Source organism: Prionailurus viverrinus, chromosome B1 (assembly GCF_022837055.1).
Source record: "Prionailurus viverrinus isolate Anna chromosome B1, UM_Priviv_1.0, whole genome shotgun sequence".
Lineage (NCBI taxonomy): Eukaryota > Metazoa > Chordata > Mammalia > Carnivora > Felidae > Prionailurus > Prionailurus viverrinus.
Genome location: NC_062564.1, coordinates 67,381,445 through 67,395,092, shown reverse-complemented (window position 1 = coordinate 67,395,092; position 13,648 = coordinate 67,381,445). Strand labels below are relative to the sequence as shown.

At 34.2% G+C, this 13,648-nt stretch overlaps 1 pseudogene; it reads left to right on the top strand.

The window, feature by feature from the left end:
* The first annotated feature begins 447 nt into the window (after positions 1-447).
* LOC125164775 (protein dpy-30 homolog) lies at positions 448-13,434 on the top strand (annotated as a pseudogene).
* The last annotated feature ends 214 nt before the right edge of the window (positions 13,435-13,648 follow it).

Here is a 13,648-nt window from a genome sequence, read left to right as displayed (position 1 = left end):
GATGTTTTTCCCTTATTAGAATATCAATGATATTCCTGTCAAAAATTTACATTTATTAATAAGCTCACTTGTGTTTTTGCTACAGGTTCTGTAACTTTATTTGTATTATCAAATTGGCCTGTGACCCATAACAACAAAAGAGATACTCTTCTAAATAAAAATATGAACAACTAATATTTTGAAGTTCAAATTAAAGTTCTTAAGTGCATTTTTGAAATAATAGCTGATACTATGACTAACACAATCTATAAGAGATATAGCATTCAAGATGGACAATTTGTTTCATCTCTTAAAAGTAATACGGATGCATGGATCAGGAAAAGTGACAAAATTTTGCTTTCCTTGGGGGGGAAACGTTGCTATTGTTTATGCTAAATGGGCATTCTTGTTACCAATAGAGTGACCGAACTGCGGTTGATTTCTTAAAAATGGCAGACTCTACGGGAGATGTGGCGGCGTGGTGCACGACTGCAGGAGAATAAAGTTACAACCTTTTATTCAGCACCAGCACTAGCTGTGCTAGACGAGTACAAAGTAATACCATTTTTATTTCTTGACTTAAAATATAAATTTTAAAGCTTATATCTTCATTGCCTAGACAACTCTCCAGGGTGTTTTGATATACAAACTGTTCCTTTACCCTTAGGCACATTCTTTATTGACTTCACAAAAAAATGCATCATTTCCAAAATAGTACCTATATTTCGTTACACTGTGAAAGACTGAGAATGAACAGAATCTGCGAATATTACCTGATCCTTTATATATAAATACTGACAAGAATTCACCTAAATGTGTTGAGATCATGTGAATATACATAAATATCTCTTATTATTACCCCACCACTTCGTCCTTAAATAATCATTTTAGGATGAGTTTTCATAATTAAACCTAGATAGGATTTGGGGGAAGGTATTTGGCCACCAGTGCTTATAGGTCATTTTGTGACACTATGTTTTTCAGTTGATCTCACTGTTACCAAAGAGTAAAACCTGGACGTATAATCACTATACCATTTGCTAAAATGACCAAATACTGACTTACATGTTGTTTTTTGAAAGTAATCTGGTCTTCACCAGAAAATCTTAAAGTTGCATATGATAGTATAATTTTCAGAAAAGAACATTTTCTTTAACATTTTAGGTGCATTAGAGTTATATTATGTTCTCATTATATTTTTAGTGATAAGGACAAACACTACTTTTTCCTTTCTGCATATAATGATTGTTTCAGGGGCTAATGAATAATAAGCCCGCACACCTTTAAAAAAAATTTTTTAATGTTTATTTATTTTTGAGAGAGAGAGAGACAGAGTACAAGCAGGGGAGGAGCAGAGAGAGAGAGACACAGAATCCTAAGCAGGCCCCAGGCTCGAGCTGTCAGCACAGAGCCTGATGCGGGGCTTGAACCCATGGACCACAAGATGGTGACCTAAGCTGAAGTCGGAGGCTTAAGTGACTGAGCCACCCAGAGGCCCCAAGCCCCCACACTTTTTTAATGTACTTTCACCCCCTGAGGAATCACTTCATGTTTGGATTCTGAGAGAAAAATGTAAACCCTTCTCACTCTTTTTTTATGAGGAATGCCACTTTAATGGGGGGAAGGGTAGATTAAGGATGGGGGAGTTACACAAATTAATTTAGGCTTGTGTTCAGTAAAAACCCTAATAAACTTGAATAATGAATTAATAAGTTATGTTAATGTAGGTATGCATTAGGGGGAGCTGAGATTGTTTGCGTGTCTGTTTGCATTATATATAATATTAGTACTATTATGTGGGAGACTGCCGACAAAAAAGCAGCAGAAGCTGATTTCATTATGAATACTTTTGTAGGCTGAGCTCTCCACAAGCAGATGCCTAGATGGAGTGTGGCATGCATGGTATTTATTCATCGGGCATCAATACCTGTGGAAAGGAAAATGGAAGAAGTAGATTTGGAAGTTAGAAGTGTGCCTGCAAAATAGGCCTAAATGAAAACTCAGCCAATCTTACAGAAAATTTAGGAGTATATATGGCTCATCACAGATGGCCAGCCTTTTAATTTGCACCACAATCAGTCATTGTATATGGCCTGCACTAAGATAAACTGAGGTAATTATAAAGAAACTGACAGCTACAGTCTGTCTGCTGACAGCTGTGCAGTAAGTCCTGTGTCAAAAGCAGATTTAGTTGGGGCACCTGGGTGGCTCAGTCGGTTAAGCATCCAACTTTGGCTCAGGTCATGATCTCACGGTTTGTGGGTTCAAGCCCTGCATCGGGCTCTGTGCTGACAGCTCAGAGCCTGGAGCCTGCTTCGGATTCTGTATCTCCTTCTCTCTCTGCCCGCCCCCCACCTGTGCTCACTTTCTCTCTCTCTCTATCTCAAAAATACATAAAACGTAAAAAAAAAAAAAATTTAAAAGTAAATTAGGTAATATATCTCTGTACCGATCAAAGTCCATCCAAAATCCATCCAGTGGGCTACTCATCATCTCTGTCCTCTACTGTATTCAAGTTAGATTCTGCTTTGCCCATATCAGTGATTCCTCTGGTGTTATGACCCAGACCCCCATTCCCTAAGTGTAGAGACCCTGGTCACCACGTCCTCCTCAGCTGAGGTTAATGAAGGTATTCATTTACAGTCATGACCGGGAAAGTGTGTACCAACAGGCACCAAAATGGATTATCTGGATGATAGCTATACATCTCATCTCTGCCCTTATTGTGTAACAGTAGCCCTATCCCCTTCGGAAATAATCAGAGTTAATTACACTTGCCAAACTGATGACTCCTGCCTTTGCCTACTGGTCCTTGGACACAGTAACCTAAAGTGCTTGAGTGGCAGCCATCATTTTTAGCTTAGTTTTTGTGATCCCTGGTGAAAGAATGTTCCCTTTGGGGAATACGAGCTGTAACTTGGCAGAGCATTAGTATGTGAGAGAAGAAAGCCAAAACACTTCCATGTGTTATTGAGAATGATGATAAGTGGAAGTAAATCCAGCTTCCATATTTAATTATCAAACTTATGTCAGACATATATTCTTCCTGTTGGACATACAATGACATATAGAGGTCTTTAGTTCAATTTGTATACTAAAGCTTGGAAGACAGTACCTCAACCTTGTATACTATTGTCTCAAGGAGAAGGCGGTGGGACACATCAACTACATCTCCAGCAGATTGTTCAAATACTCTATCAGCTAGTCATTTCAGGGTGGTGCAGTATGGGATATAAAGTAGATTCTAAAGTCCTGAAATAAATCTTACACTTTCTTTGCTATAAAGTGGTTCCCCTAATCTGGTGTGATTCATGTGATTAAATTCTCCAAATATCTCAAGGAGTAGTGCATAGTGAGGCCCTCTGGATATTATTTGTCTAAACAAATCTATGGGCTAATGGAAAAGAGTTCAATGCTAATGTTTGTTGAAGTTTTATTTGAAATAGACAAAACTAGAAATTATAAAAACATATAGCAACAAGTGAAAGGATAAAATATCTTTAGGATATCCATACAATGCAATGCTCTACAGCAATAGAAAAGAAACTATTGATATGAACAACAACATGAATGGATATCAAAATTATTACATCAAGTAAAAAAGTAAAACAAAGAGTACTTTCACCTAATTCCGTTTATATAAAAAAATTTAAAAAATGTAAACTTAAAATCTTTAGTGACAGTAGGTCAATGGTGGTGTGGGGAAGGAGTAGGAAATTTGGAGAGCTGAGAGGGATAGATTACACAAGAGAAGGAAAACACTTTTGATGGCTATGGATATGTCCATTATCTTCAGTGCAGAAATTATTTCATGGGCATATATCATGCTAAATCTTATCACCTTTTACACTTTAAACATGTGTACTACATTGCATGTCAATTAAACTTTCACAAAGCTGTTTGAAAAGGAAGATATAACAATCTCATCTATTCCCACCTGGTTATTTCCAAGATTAAGTGCAAAAAGTAAACATAATGTACTTTGAGCCATATAGGTACTAAATAAATATTGGCTATTATTACTCATAACAAATAAGAATGAATTACTAGTATTAATGTAATAAAATACCAAAAAGCATTAGTAATAAGTCATGGGTCAAAAATTAATAAATCATAGCTCAAAAGCCATGATACATTTTTCAAAACGCTAGAAACTGAATGATGATGAAGAAATTAGTAAAAATGTTAAGAAGTGAGTTGCAGCAAAAGGGATAATTTGAGAGAAATCTGCAGCCCTATTTCAGTTACAATAGAAGAAAGTAAAAAATGAAAAGGTTGTGAATGTGTTCTAAGAAATTATAAAAAGATCAGAATAAAACCAAAGAAACTATAATAAAAAGTCTGGCCTGATCAGAAAAAAAGAAGCACACATGAATAATATTAGGAATAAGTAAAGAGACATAAAAACAGTTTCAATATTGGTAACGACAAGAAGGACCACCAGAAAAGAATATCAACTTCCAGTACTTCTCACACAGGTATTTGGGATTATTCTAACAGCTAAAGAAAACTAAGAAAATTAAGAGTAATAGTAATATTCCCAAAATGAAAAAGGTGGAAACCAGAAGATTTTGGCACAGCCGAAACCTTTCAGAATTGGGAAATTCTTTTACTTATTTGGGAATTATTCTCAAATAAGTAGAGAAATCCAAGAAGCTCCAGGTTTAAAAACCCTTCAGGCTAGGGGATAAAACAGATCTACTATGGTTAAAGACCATGTCATGTAAAGACTGGAGGATCACAGGCAGACACATTAGAATAAAATATTAAGAGTTTGAAAACCAACATTCAAATGACCTGCCTTTAGGCTTTAAGAAACATGGGTTGTCTGGAGAAACTTATGCTTTGGAATTGGATAAGGTAATACGATAATACCAATGATTTTAGTTTTCTATATTATATATATATATATATATATATATATATATATACATATATATATATATATATGAAAGAATCATTTCTGAAGGAATAAAGCTTCATGCTAGTTTTCGAATAATTTCTAAAAACAAGTTGTTTCAAATAAAATGTTTAGCACATAATCAATTCTAGGCACCCAAATAATGAAAGATAGACTTATAAATCTATGCTTAATATTACAAGGAGATTGTAGCTAATCTTGAAATATTCATAAGATAATTGAAAATTTAAAAAACATAGTGACATCTCAGTGTCAGACAAAAACAAAAGCCAAGAAAAATGATAAAACCTGATAAACACAGAAATTATAATTAACAATTCAGTGAATGCATTTAACAGTTTAAACACATCTGGAGGGGGAATTAATTGCCAGGAAAATAAGTCAAAATAAGTGATACAGAAGTGGAATGCAAAGTTTAAAAAGATGGGAGGGCGCCTGTGTGGCTCAGTCAGTTAAGTGTCCACCTCTTGATTTCGACTCCAGTAATGATCTCATACTTCATGAGATAGGACCCCGCATCAGGCTCTGTATCAACAGCATGGAGCCTGCTTGGGATTCTCTCTTTCCTTCTCCCTAACCCCCCCCCTTTTTGCTCACGCATTTGTGTGTACACTCTCTTTCTAAAAATAAATAAATAAACTTAAAAAAAAGGAAAAGTTCAGACTAGTAGAAAAGAGATATAGGAGGTAGAGTTTAACAAATACTTAATTGGAGACCTAGTAAGAAAAGTAACAGGTTATAGAGTAAAAGAAATTTAAAACAATTTGAGTAGTTAATAGGTAATAATTTTCCAAAACAGTTAAAAGTCATCAATTCATAGTTTAAAAATGCTCAGTAGCCCCAAATAAGTCATAAAGAAAATCCCAACCAATTACATCATAGTGAAATCATAGAAATCTAAAGAAAAAAGGAAATAAATCATAAATGAGCTAGAGGACAAAAAAAGAGACGCTATGTTTTAATGGCAAAATTTAAACAAATAGCTGACTTTTCATCAGAAGTAATTAAAGCCACAGGATAATGGACTATGTTTAAAACACTAAATACATAAACATTTGATAATTGACAAGGAAAAAAATATACACTTCTGGAATTCAGACCAGTCAAAGATATTTTCTAGCAACCTAAAAGAAAGAATGCACTACCAGCAGACCTAAGCTAAAGGCCATTCTGAAAGTGTTCACCAAGTTCAGGCAGAAAGAACTATTTTCAGATGAAGTATTAGTGATGTAAAAATAAATGAAGAACAGTAAATATAAAAATGCAAATGTGAATATTGATTCTACCAAGCGATAATAATATCCTTTGGGGTCAAACATTTTATGGATAATAAATAAAATTGCATACTGTATTGGTTAGTGTTTTCCAGAAAAACAGAACCGATAAGATATATAACGAGAAAGAGGAGATTTATTATAGAAATTGGCTCACATAGCTATAGAGGCCAAGAAGTGCCACAATCTGCTGCCTGCAAACTGGAGAACCAGAAAAGCCTCCAGTGTAATTCAGTTTAAGTCTGAAGGCCTGAGATCCAGGAGCTCCAATGTTATAGGGCCTTTTCCTATTTGGGTTCTCAATAATGTGTGCCACATTGGTGAGGGTGATCTTCTTTGCTCAGTCCACTGATACAAATGCTGATCTCTCCCAGAAACACTCTCACAAACATACCCAGAAATAACATTTTACCAACTACATGGACATTCCTTAGCTCTGTCAAGCTGACATCTGAAAGTAACCCTCACACATGACAAGAATAGAAAAACATTTGGGATGAAGATGAATGGAATTAACATTATTAAACTCCTTTTATTATCTGTGAGAGGAATGAGGGTGTCAGGAGATTTTGGTAAGTAAAGAATGTATGCTCTATTTTCTAGCTACTGCTAGAAAAAACAATAAAAGAAATATAGCTTCTAAGTTGACAGAAAGGAATGTGGTATAGTAATTGTGGAATTATCAATCTTAAGAAAGAAAGCAGAGGAAATGACTACAGACAGATTACACAAAAAAGAAAAAAAAAGAAACAATCACAATTAAAAAGCGCTATTTCCAATATATATATAAACATATAGAAACGCTGAGGTAACTACATAGTGATAAGATAAAATAGAAATTAAAGCAAAACTTAACAAGTACGTCATTTCAAAAGAAAAAAAGTTTCAATTCACCAAGAATATGTAACAAGTTTAACTTGGTATGAATTTAGTAAAATCACCAGAAATTATATGCAGCTGTAACTGATAGACAAACAGACACTATCAGAAGGGATAAAGGCATTTTGAATAGAAATTAATAAACTTGATCTAATATACATACACAGAACATTGTTATCTAAGAATTAAAGAACATACGCATCTCTTTCTTGGAACTGTGGGTCCTAGGTGTTCATTTTGTTGTTTCTAAGTCCATTATATGTATGTCCTGTGTTTTCTTTTAAAATTAATATTCTGTAATAGAAATTAAGGTAAAACAACTATCACAAGATTTATAGAAGGGAATAACCATGATACAATAACAAAAAATCCAGAGATTAAATTGAACAGCAAGAAATTGAACAGCATGGGGAATAAAATAAGGAGTTCCAACAAAGTCTATGTGGAATATTCTAGAATACTGATAGTATATATGAGGCTCTATCCAAAGACAAAATAATTAATACTTTTTTTATAACTGGAAATAACACATAAGTTTTTAAAAATGTTTTTTTAATGTTTATTTATTTTTGAGAGAGAGCCCAAGTGAAAGAAGGGCAGAGAGAGGGAGACAGAATATGAAGCAGGCTCTAGGCTCTGAGCTATAAGCAGAGTTCAAAGCAGGGCTCAAACTCCTGAATCATGACATCATGATCTGAGCTGAAGCCAGATGCTTAACTGACTGAGCCAACCAGGCGCCATAAAATACATAAGTTTTTATATTAGGAAAACATGAATATTGTGCTGAATATACAGAAACATTCTGCTAAAACTGCAAAACATAAAGGAAAAAATAAATGCTCTAAAAGATATTCAAAAAAACCAATGTGCGTTAATATGAAAAAAGAACATTGGACTGAAAGATAACTTTTCATCAACAATAATATGCTAGAAAAATCAATAATAACTAAAATGTTGAGGAAATATATTTATTATATAACTTATCTAGCTAAATTCAGAAAACAAATGTAATTATACTTGGCTTCTCATTATCAACAAATACTGGAAAAACGAATAAAGGTTTTAAATTTCCAAGGAAAAATATTCTTTAGTCTACAATTCTGTCTCCTGTATAGTCTCATTTAGGAGGTTTAAAAATGAGGTTAGGTTGCCAGATATAACATTTTCAAATTAGAATAAAACTGAAAGTTTACCACAACAAAGCATTCCTAACTACTTTTATGAGTTATGTAACATTTAGAAAACTCAGCTTTCTCATTTGTAAACTGCGGAGGAGTGTATAATTCTACTTTGCATTGTGTACAAGTTGAATTCTAAAATTGTAAGCACAAAGTACAAGTTCTGATATATTATTAGGCTTCAATGAATATTACTTATCTTTACTATTACTTTTACTTATTAACATATAGAAATAATGCTATATATTTTTTGAAAGAATGGAATTAAAACACATTTATTTATTTAATTTATTTTTTCCCATCTTTATCAATATATAAGTGACATATAGTATTAAGTTTAAGGTGTACAACATTGTTGTGGCTTTAATAAATTGCCATTTGTTAAGTCGAACCTGGGTGCCACATGGTGAACCATGGGGTTTAAGAAGAAGCCACAAAGGAATTGAAAGAAGTTTATTACTCACAGGTCCTGGAGGAAGTACACAGCACACCTTGAGGGGTCACGTGAGGAAGTCAAGGCATGATACAGGCAGAGAGAAAGAAGGACCTGAGGCACATCCTTTTATTAGGGTCCTTAAGTTGGATGCTTTGGGGTTCCCAGGCTAAGACCAGATTAATCAATTCAAACCCCCCCCCCCAAAAAATCTAAACTCCACAGGGTCTTATATAAGGGGCACACAAGGGGAAAGGCTCTGTCTGGGAGACACAGGAGAGTGTTCATCACAAGGGCCTTTGGGGAAGTCTTATCAGGGACTTACATTTACTTGTGACTTTGTGGGGTGCTATCTAGGGCATGTGCTCACATGAGGCCCCTGCTGGCAGTTTGATCAAACAAAATGTATGCCAAGCCAGCAATAGCATGGTGTAGCTTAGCTAAATGCTTGACAGAATAATAACGAGATACATGGATATACTGCAGAATGAAATCACTTATATTTAGACTACTCCCTCCAGTCTTGGAATTGGCAAGAAATTAAATAAAGCAAATAAAATTTACAAAAATATTAGCCTTTATCAGATATGAATAATGACACAAATACTGTGAAAAACCACTACTTCTTATAAACAGAAAAAAATAAATGAAAATATACTTCATTATTGTGTGCTAACTTTTCCAATATTTTCTGTTAACAACCTCTGATAGAGAAGTTAATAATCTGTATAAATCATTTTAAAAGCACTTCAAGTAATGCTTATTGCTAAGGAAATGTTTTAAGTACAGGACAAAAATATATGAGTATTTTATCATCAAAAGTCATGCTTTTTGGTCTAGATCAAAAACTTTTAGTTTTTAATTTTGACTTTTAGTACTTGGAAAAAGAGATAATGCTGCTGGCAGTATCATTGCATCCAGAGATGCAAGCTAGCCAGCCCCACTTATGACCTATGCAGAAAGAAGGATTAGATTATAATAAATCAAGAATGCAGCATTTTCAAATTTGCCCAATGGATCTATATGGATCTTGGTTAGTTTGTATATTGCACTGGGCTCACCATTTCTACAGACTCTTTGTACAAGTTATTGGTGTATTTGTGGTTACATATTATTTATTAGATGACACTATCTTGAACATAACATAAAATATATTTAACTAAGCTTTTCTTACACTAAAGATTTGTGATTAATCTAATATTCAAATATATCAGTCACATAACAAATATCTTGGATATCTCTTCAAACATTATGAGCTATTGGGACAAGCTAAATGTTTGCTGAGGTTGCTTAAGACACAGAATTTCATTAGAGCCTAGGAATATCACTTATTGAAAATAAGTGTTATTTTTCCTTGTGAGTTATAGATGTCTTAAGACAAATGGGAGCTCTATCAGCATTTTTAAATTCAAAAAATAAAAACAGAGAAACGTATCTTAAGAGTGCCTATAATAACAAGAAAGCAAGTACTGCATGTGAAGGTATAAATGGCCCTCATTTCATAGATAGAAATCCAACTTTGGTCCCTTGAAGCAACACATTCAAATGGAAATAGCAAAAAGTACAATAACATTTAGAGATTTTCATGTGGAGATTGTTAGAAATTGTTCTGGAAGTGAAGAGAAAAGGTAAAATTTCATTTAATTAATGAAATCTTCAACCAAATTGGATGAAAAATTATCCCAGAAAAAAAATGGGGAGATGTAAATCATCTACAACAGCTGGATTTAAAGAAGATGGACATAACAAGATACCAAGATCATGAAGAGATAGGTTTGTATGATTGTCTTAAGCTCAGGGTATAGGAAATGCTTACAAATACCTTTAAAAGGAGGTGACTCTAAAATGGTGGAATCATTAGTAGGTGGACATGAAAGCAACCAGTAAAAACAGTAGAAATGTCAGGCTTTCATATATAAGCAACTGATATTAAGAAATATTAACAGGGGTGTCTGGATGGCTCAGTCAGTTGAGTGTCTGACTTCGGCTCAAGTCATGATCTCGTGGCTCATGAGTTCAAGCCCCACATTGGGCTTTGTGCTGACAGCTCAGAGCCTGGAGCCTGCTTGGGATTCTGTGTCTCCCTCTCTTTGCCCCTCCCCTGCTCACGCACTCTCTCTCTCTCTCTCTCTCTCTCTCTCTCTGTGTCAAATATAAATAAACATTTAAAAAAATTAAAAAAAAGAAATATTAACAAAAACTAGGAAATGAAACATGATGATGCCTGCATATTCTTTTCATGTCATTGCTTAATAGTCAGCGAAGAATTAATTTTCTAGGATAATGCATTTGACAAGTATAGGCAAAATATTCTAAAATTACAGGTTAATTTATAAATGTTTGTACAGTAGAAGGTATAACCACATAGATTACATATTTATTTTCTTATTGGATATTGAGGAGTTTTGTATCAGTTAGGAAATTTATTTCATTAGTAACATGACAGAATGCTTAAATCTTCAGCCCTGGGCCACCTGGATGGCTCATTTGGTTAGGTGTCTGACTCTTGATTTTGGTTTAGGTCATGATCTCATGGTTCATCAGTTTGAGCCTTCCATCGGGCTCTAAGCTGAGCGTGGAGCCTGCTTAGAATTCTCTCTCTCTCCCTCTCTCTCTGCCTCTCCCCCACTATCACTCTCTCTATCTCAAAATAGAATAAATAAACTTTTAAAATTTAATAAATAAATCTCAAGTCTTCAATATCTTTTTTGAACTAGCCTTATCATCCTACTGGTTTCCTCATTGCATAATAAGTTTAATAAAATCTTTGACAGATACTCATTTTATATTTGTATATCACAGAGAGAACCATTTGCAATTTCATACAAATTTCATATATATTTCTTTAATATATATGTATAATATATATTAATATACAATATTTATACATATTATTTATACATATTATACATATTATTTATAATATACTATATATATATATACATATATATATGTATATATATATATGTATATATAAAGAGTGTTGGGGGTTCAACTGAAATGCTTAAGTATACCTACCTTCCAGAACAAATGAAACATATTAATTCACAAGTGCTCCTCATGGGATATTTATAGCTAAGAACATCTCTTTCCCCATTATTTCCTCAGGTGCTTGAAATTTTTACAGGTACTGTGATTTGTGTTGTTTTTATAATGTCCATGATTATAAAACCAACCCAGAAAACACACACACATGTCTGCAAGCACACAAATTTCCTCATGGTGAAAAGTTGATATTTCTGGCAACAGTATTATGTGTTGTCTTCTATGTTTACTTCAAAATTATATATTGTAACTTTAAATAGGCAAAATATATTGATCAGGTATCCATGATTTTATCTAATTATATGATCAAATCACTCTGAAATTCTGTTGGTTGCCTTTTAGAATCAGCTTTTAAGTAAGAATAAATAAATAGATAAATGAAGATTTGCAGTCTCTTACACGTGAAATTATTTCAGATTTGCTAGAAGTACCTCAAAGATTGTAAAGCTTTGTTCTTTCACACTATAAGAATGCTATAAATAATTTCATTTGATGTGTTCATTTTTTAATTGGATTCTGTTATTATAAATAGCTGAATGGAAAAAAATCAAACTAAAGGGATATTTGTGAATAGAAATTTATTATTGTAAATTTTGGGGGGATTAAACACTTTACAGAATATATTAGAAGTCTCTGGAGATTTGTTAATGTTCTTAATGTCCATAATATTGTTAAGCAAAATCGAATCTGGACTTATGTGAGGAAAAATTTTATACAAAAAGACTACTGTAACAAAGAAGATGCGCTGATCTGAGGATCTGCAGGCGTCTCAAAATGAAACAAACAAACAAACAAAAAACTGTGGGGGAGAGACTTTTATAGGGAATGGGGGATGCTAGCTGGGACTTTGAGGAAAAAAATGAGTAAGTGGGGGTTTGCACACAACATCACTGAGGAAGTTTAACAAAAAATAATTCATGCTGTGCAAATGATTCTTGTAATAAGTGATTGTTCTACACCTTAGAGTTTACTTAAACTTGGGGTGGGAGGAGCCACAACTGAGAGGACTGTGAGAGGAGAGAAGCCTGATGGAAGGTTGTTCAAGCCAAGTCAGTGGCCAAGTAATGGGTAACTGGTCGGTCCTCTCTGTTGTTTAAGAGAGACAAAGCTCATCTTTAAAAACTATTAGAGATGGAATAGTTATTGTGAAGTTGAGGTTCTCAAGGTGGTTTTCACAACGGGTTGGACACACACTCTTGCTGGCTTTAAAAAAAAAATAGCTGTATGATTTATTGTGTATGTTGTCAACCTGACAATTATGGAGAGCTTGGAGATCCAGCATTTGATGAGTGGTATGCCTTAGGAATATAATAAAACGAGTAAAACCGGTTTGTGCTGGGAGCTGGTGGCATGGTGCAGGGCTCTGAAGAATGAGCGGCTTGGGTGCGCAGACTGGTTTTCGGGGATTGTGACTTGTAGGGTCCGCCACGGAGCCAGAACAGATGCTGGAGACAAAGACGCAAGGTATGGCAAACTCTCACTCTGGGTGTGGTCTCACCAACCATGTCAAGGAGATAGTAGACGATGAGAATATGAATGCAGAAAAGTCATCAAAACAGATAGTGGATCTCCATTCTTTGCCACCTCGTGCCTATGTGGGTCAGACAGTTGTGCCTATTTTATTATAGGGACTTGCTCTGCTTACAAAAAGCCACCAAATCCCATTGGGTTTCTACCATCTAACCTTTAAACAAAAACAAGGCACAGTTTGAAGATCAAAACTGATTTATTGGGAAGAACAGGAAAAAATTGGTTTCCACTACAGATTTACGTGATTAACAGGCAGCTTTAATTGCCACGATTCCCCCATCCCTGCCTTGGATTTTGTTTCTCATTTTTGTTGTTTGTTTGTTTGTTTGTTTGTTTGTTTTTAAGTATAAAAACCTTCAGAACAACAGAACTTATTTCCAGAATTGCAGGAAAAAAAACATTTCCCTTA